Source organism: Microcebus murinus, chromosome 16 (assembly GCF_040939455.1).
Source record: "Microcebus murinus isolate Inina chromosome 16, M.murinus_Inina_mat1.0, whole genome shotgun sequence".
Lineage (NCBI taxonomy): Eukaryota > Metazoa > Chordata > Mammalia > Primates > Cheirogaleidae > Microcebus > Microcebus murinus.
Window position 1 is genome coordinate 28,938,675 of NC_134119.1, and position 7,325 is coordinate 28,945,999.

At 38.6% G+C, this 7,325-nt stretch overlaps 1 pseudogene; it reads left to right on the plus strand.

Annotated features, from left to right (window-relative positions):
• Nucleotides 1-5,865: 5,865 nt before the first annotated feature.
• On the plus strand, nt 5,866-6,763 carry LOC105866108 (large ribosomal subunit protein eL8 pseudogene; annotated as a pseudogene).
• Nucleotides 6,764-7,325: the final 562 nt, after the last annotated feature.

Here is a 7,325-nt window from a genome sequence, read left to right on the forward strand (position 1 = left end):
TCCCTATGTCCACCCAAAATATTTTTCATTTTTTCCATCTTACAGTCCTATAGGTATTTTAGAAGCCCCACTTTCCTGTCCTATTAATTACATCCAAGAAAAAAAACCCCAAAGACCTTCTCTGTAAGACCAAGAAAATTTGGGGGAGTAATATCACACAATTGTTACCTTAGGAGGTAAGATCAATGGCAAAGTGAAGTGAGATAGGGCTTCACTGGATTGGCCCTGAGTGACAGGGTAGAGCAGGGGTCCCTAACCTATGGCGAGTTGTATAATAATTTCATTGCACATTACAATGTAATAATAATAGAAATAAAGTGCACATTAGACGTAATGCACTTGAATCATCCTGAAAGCATCCCCCCTCCCTGGTCTGTGGAAAAATTGTCTTCCATGGAAATGGTCTCTGGTGGCAAAAATGTTGGGGACTGCTGGGATAGAGGGAAGTTTGGTTTGTCAAGATCATCTCTACCTTTGGAGGCAACTTTATGGGCTTTGCCTTACCCTCCCCCAGCTCCACTCATAAATCCTGCTGTGGTGAGAGCCTTCAAGCTTCTTAAAACAGAGGTGTTCTGAAAAAGTAGGACAAACCTCAGTGACCACTCCCAGCGAGAACCCTGCCCCCTCTTCCACAGACCCTTTGAAAACAGAAACTTGGTGGGCAGGACCCTCTTCTAGGCCAGTGTTTCTTCTTCCCCAAGATTCTGTTTACCTGAGACCAATTGGGCCAGGAGAATAAAAACAGCAAGGGTGAAAAATAGGGACTTCATGGCTCCTGGAAGACAGGAGGCAGCGGGTTCTATGGAGTCCAGAACTCTATTCCCTGTGACTCTGAACACAGATCTTTATTGTCCTCCTTAGGTGGAGTTGGGCTCAGCCAGTAGAGCAGGAGGATGTAGGACATTGTGCCAATCATAACTTCAGTCTATTGGCCAGCAGCTCCAATTGAGGCATCAGTGCTCAAGAGCCCTGTGCTAGGCATGCCTTAGGGGAAAGAGCAAGGCTTGCAGGAGAAGGTGCAAACCTTGCCGAAGCATGTTGCAATTTGGGGAGAAAGAAGAATTACAGGAAGAGTTTATGCTGATCTCCTAAGGCAGGGTACTCCTACCTGTTTTTTCACAGCCTCCTGTGTTAATTCTATCAGAGTGTTCATTTTCCTGAATTTTAATAGTCTGTTCACCTGTCTGTCTCTCCCCCTAAAATACAATGTCTTTCTGAACACTAACTGCATATTATTATTTTTTGTATATAAATTCTATATATATGTGTGTGTGTATATATAAAATTCTTTTCTGTATATTATTCTTTTCAGAGAAGGATATGAGCATTTGCTCTTTAATTGAACAAATTAATATTTTGTTGATAATCTGGAAATTGAGAATGTCCTTTTTTAAAGGAAATAACTCAGTGCTTAAAGATACATGCATAAAGAAGTCTTTAAATCTGCATCTGAGTCCATCTGTAGAGCGTCATAAAATGAACTGCATCCATATGATTTAACACCATGCTTCTGTTGAAAGGCATGCAGCAGATTTTTTAAAATGCAAAAACACTTTACTTTTTTAAAAAAAGTTACATTTCATATTATCCCTATGTAGTTGAAAATTAGTATGCTAGTTCATTGCTTTATTAAAATTTTTTTTATTTTCATTTTTTTAATTTTTATTTTTGAGACAGAGAATCGCTTTGTTGCCCAGGCTAGAGTGAGTGCCATGGTGTCAGCCTCACTCACAGAAACCTCTAACTGCTGGGTTCAAGCAATCCTGCTGCCTCCGCCTCCCGAGTAGTTGGGACTATAGTCATGCGCCACCATGCCCGGCTAATTTTTTTTATATATATTAGTTGGCCAATTAATATCTTTTTATTTAAAGTAGAGACGGGGTCTCGCTCTTGCTCAGGCTGGTTTTGAACTCCTGACCTCGAGCAATCCGCCCGCCTCGGCCTCCCAGAGTGCTGGGATTACAGGCGTGAGCCACCTCGCCCAGCCTAAAAATGTTTTTATTTCAGCATATTACGGGGGTACAAATGTTTAGGTTACATATATTGCCTTTGCCCCACCTGAGTCAGAGCTTCAAGCATGTCCATCCCCCAGATGGTGTGCACCACATTCATTAGGTGTGTATATAGCCATCCTCTCCTTCCCACTCCCATCTGCCCGACACCTGATGAATGTTACTACTATATGTGCACTTAAGTGTTGATTAGTTAATACCCATTTGATGGTGAGTACATGTGGTGCTTGTTTTTCCATTCTTGGGATACTTCACTTAGTAGAATGGGTTCCAGCTCTATCCAGGAAAATACAAGAGGTGCTATATCATGCAGCAGATTTTGTCCTTCTAAACATTTTTTGAGTGAAAAAGCAACATTTTAGTACAATATGAGTAGTAACGGTTCTATTTCACATGAAAGAAGTTATGTGTATGTGTGTAAGTAAATGCATAAACTAAAAGAGTGCAAGGCACATGTCATTCTAATAACAGTTGTATTTTCTGGGTGGGACTGAGCTTGAGGGAGGCACTCAAAGAGAATTTTATTTGTGTTTTATATATTTTTTGAGTGGTCAACTACATTGTGACCAGAAGGAATAAAGTACTAGAGGTTTTGTTCTTTGTGAGGAGTTTTGATACTTTTCCTTTTTAAAGTATTGAGATATAATTGCTCTACATTGAATGGCATTATTTAACGTGTCCAATTTGATGAGTCTGAAAAATTATGCACTCGTGAAACCATCACCAGAACTGACATAATGTATACATCCTTAACCCTCAAATTGTCCCTCATTCCCCTTTGGTATCCATTCCTTCCTGTTCTCTTCTGTTCCTCCACCTCGTATTATCCAGGCAACCACTGATCCGCTATAACTTTGTTTACATCCTCTTGAATATTATGTAAATGAAATGACACATTACACACTTTTCTGCCTGGCTTCTTTCACCCAAGGTAATTATTTTTGATTCATACATGTTATATATGTCAACACCTCATTTCTTTTTGTTGCTAATATGCCTTTTTATGCATATATAACAATTGTTTATCCATTTATCACTTAATGGACATTTCGATTGTTTCCAGATATTATCTGTCACAAATAAAGCTGCTACTGAGCATTTGTATGCCAGTCTTTTTATGGACATAGGCTTTCATTTCTCTTGGGTAAACAGCTAGGGGTTGTTGCTGTTATGAAGCTGATAAGTAAGTGTTCCATGTAAAATGTAGATATAATAACCTGTGTGTGTCATAGTTCTCATAAATATTTTTTCTGGCCTGAGAAACAGAGAAACAACCAAATTGTTTTCCAAATAACTGTACCATTTTATACTCCCCAAAGTGTAGTTTTCTTTTTTGTTGTGTTCTTGTCTGGTTTTGGTATCAGGGTAATGCTGGCCTTGTAGGATGAGTTAGGGAGAATCACCCCACTTCAGTTATTTTGGAATAGTTGTAGGAGAATTGGTAGTAGTTCTTAATACATTTGGTAGAACTTGTCAGTGAAGCCACCTGGTCCTTGGCTTTTCTTTGTCGGGAGACTTTTTTATTATCAATTCAATCTTGTTACACATTACTAGTCTGTTCAAGTGTTCTATTTCTTTTTGATTATTCAATGTTGGTATGTTGTAGGTGTCCAGGACTCATCCATTTCCTCTAGGTTTTCCAATTTGTCAGTGTATAGTTGTTCATAATACTCTATGATGATCATTCATACACTGTAGTCTCTGTTGTAATGTGTCCTTTTCTGTTTATTTCAGTCTTTTATTTTCCTGGTTATCCATTTTGTTTGTCTTTAAAAAAATCAACTTTTTATTTTTTTTGTTCTTTATATTGTTTTGAAGTTCTCTATACTGTTTCATTCTGTTTTTTATTATTTCTTTCATTTTTCTAATCTAGGTTTGGCTTGTTCATGCTTTTCTAGTCCCTTGAAGTGCACTGTTAGATTGTTAATTTGTAATGTTTCTACTTTTTAATATACACATTTATTGCAATAAAATTCCCTCTTAGCACTGTTTTATCTGTATCCTGTATGTTTTGGTATGTTCTGTTTCAGTTTTTATTTGTTTCAAGAAATTTTAAAATTTTCTCCTTAACTTTTTTCTTCAACCCAATCGTTGTTCAGGAACATGTTGTTTAATTTCTGTGTATTTGTACAGTTTTCAAATCTTCTCCTGTTATTGATTTCTATTTTCATTCCATTGTGGTCTGAGAAGATACTTGATATGATTTCAATATTTTTAATATTTTAAATTTGTTGAGTCTTTTGTGAACCAACTTATCCTAGAGAAGATTCTATGTGCTGATGAGAAGAACGTGTATTCTGCAGGTGTTGGATAAATTGTTCTGTAAATGTCTGTTAGGTCTATTTGATCCAAAGTTCAGTTTAAATTCAATGTTTCTTTGTCAGGTTCCTGTCTAAATGATCTGTCTAATCTTGAGAGTGGAGTGTTGAAGTCCCCCACTATTATTGTGTTATAGAGTCTATCTCTCCCTTTAGATCTAGTAATATTTGTTCTATATATCTGAATGTTCCAGTATTGAGTACATATATATTTAGAATTATTACATCCTCTTGCTGAATTGATCTCTTCATAATTATCCAATGGCCTCCTTTGTCTCTTTTTACTGTTTTTGACTTAAAGTCTGTTTTGTCTGATGTAAGTATAGCTCCCCCCACCCCTGTTTTGATTTGTATTTCCCTTATGATTAGTGATGTCAACCATGTTTTTCATATGCCTGCTGATCATTTGGATATCTTCCTTGGAAAATATCTATTAAGATTCTTTGCCTATTATTTAATTGGTTTATTAGGTTTTTTGTTTATATTTTTTGAATATCAACCCCATTTCAGATATATGGTTTACAAATACTTTCCCCCATTCAGTGGGTTACCTTTTCATTTTGTTGATTGTTTCGTTTTATGAACAGTATTATTTTAGTTTTCTGTAGTCCCACTGGTTTATTTTTTGTATTATTGCCTATGCTTTTGGTGTCATATCCAAGAAAATAAGTGGTGAGAGAGGGCATATTGCCGTGTTTCTGATATTAGTGGAAAAACTGAGTTTCCCACTGCTATGATGTTAGTTGTAATTTTGTTTATTTATTTATTTATTGGGACGAAGTCTTGCTCAGCCAGGCTCGAGTGCCATGGCATCAGCCTAGCTCACAGCAACCTCAAACTCCTGGGCTCAAGTGATCCTCCTGCTTCAGCCTCCCTTGTAGCTGGCACTACAGGCACATGCCACCACACAACTTTTTCTATTTTTAGTAGAGACAGGGTCTTCCTCTTGCTCAGGCTGGTCTGGAACTCCTGAGCTCAAGTGATCCTCCCACCTTGGCCTCCCAGAGTGCTGCGATTACAGGCATAAGCCACTGTGCCTGGTCTAGCTGTAGTTTTAAAAAGATATTCTAGGGCCGGGCGTGGTGGCTCACACCTGTAATCCTAGCACTCTGAGAGGCCGAGGCAGGAGGATCATTTGAGTTCAGGAGTTCGAGACCAGCCTGAGCAAGAGCAAGACCCTGTCTCTACTAAAAAAATAGAAAGAATTAGCTGGCCAACTTAAAAAAAAAATATATATATATATGAATATATAAATTATATATAATATATAAATTATATTTATATTTTTATAAATATATAAATAAATTTTTAATATAAAAATATATAAACATATTTTATATTTATATTTATAAATATATTTATGTAATATAAATTATATATAAAATATTATACATTATATATAAATATATATATATAAAAATTAGCCTGGCAGGGTGGCGCATGCCTGTAGTCCCAGCTACTCGGGAGGCTGAGGCAGCAGGATTGCTTGAGCCCAGGAGTTTGAGGTTGCTGTGAGCTAGGCTGAAGCCATGGCACTCTAGCCTGAGCAACAGAGTGAGATTCTGTCTCAAAAAAAAAAAAATTCTCCTTTCTGCTCCAGCCACCCAAGATGCCAAAGGGAAAGAAGGCCAAGGGCAAGAAGGTGGCTCTGGCCCCCACCCTGATGAAGAAGCAGGTGGTGAACCCCGTGTTGGAGAAGAGGCCAAAGAACTTCGGCATTGGACAGGACATACGGCCCAAAAGGGACCTCACCTGCTTTGTCAAATGGCCCCACTACATCCATTTGCAGAGGCAAAGAGCTCTCCTCTACAAGCGGCTGAAAGTGCCTCCTGCCATTAACCACCCAGGCCTTGGACCGCCAAACGGCTACTCAGCTCCTTAAGCTGGCCCACAGGTACAGACCAGAGAGGAAGCAAGAGAAGCAGCAGCGACTGTTGGCCCAGGCTAAGAAGAAAGCTGCCGGCAAAGGGGATGTCCCCACAAAGAGACCACCTGTCCTTTGAGCAGGAGTCAACACTGTCAACACCTTGGTGGAGAACAAGAAGGCTCAGCTGGTGGTGATCGCACATGATGTGGATCCCATCGAGTTGGTTGTCTTCCTGCCGGCGCTGTGTCGGAAGATGGGTTGCATCGGAAGATGGGTGCATCCCTTACTGCATTGTCAAGGGGAAGGCCAGGCTGGGGCGTCTAGTCCACAGGAAGACCTGCACCGCCGTCGCCTTCACGCAGGTTAACTCGGAAGAGAAAGGAGCTCTGGCTAAGCTGGTGGAAGCCATCAGGACCAACTACCACAGATACAACGAGATCCATCGTCACTGGGGAGGCAACGTCCTGGGTCTGAAATCTGTGGATTGCATCGCCAAGCTAGAAAAGGCAAAGGCTACAGAACTTGCCACCAAACTGGGCTAAATGTACACTGTTGTCTCCTGTACATAAAAGTTACCCTTCAGCCAGAAAAAGATATTCTTTATTAAGTTGAGGAAGTTCTCTCTATTCCTAATTTACTGAGGGTTTTTTCTTTTAATATCAAGAATGAGCTTGGGATTTTCTCAAGTTTTCTTTTCTGCATCTATTTATATGATTGTGTGATTTTTTTAACCTGTTGATGTGCTAGATTATATTAATTGACTTTTTCTTCAGCTTTATTGACATATAATTGACAAAGCAAATTGTATGTATTATATTTAAGGTGTAAAATGGGACGATTTGATATATATATGTACACACACACACATTGTAAAATGATTACCATAATCAGCCTAATTAACACATCCATCACCTCACATAAGTTACCATTTTTTTTCATGGTGAGAACATTTAAGATTTACTCTCTTAGCAAATTTTATATATGTAGTAGAGTATTATTAACTATAGTCACCGTGCTGTACATTAGAGCCGATGAACTTATTCTCCTTATAACAAACTTTGTATTCTTTTTTTTCAGCACATTATGGGGGTACAAATATTAAGGTTACGTATATTGCCCATGCCCCCT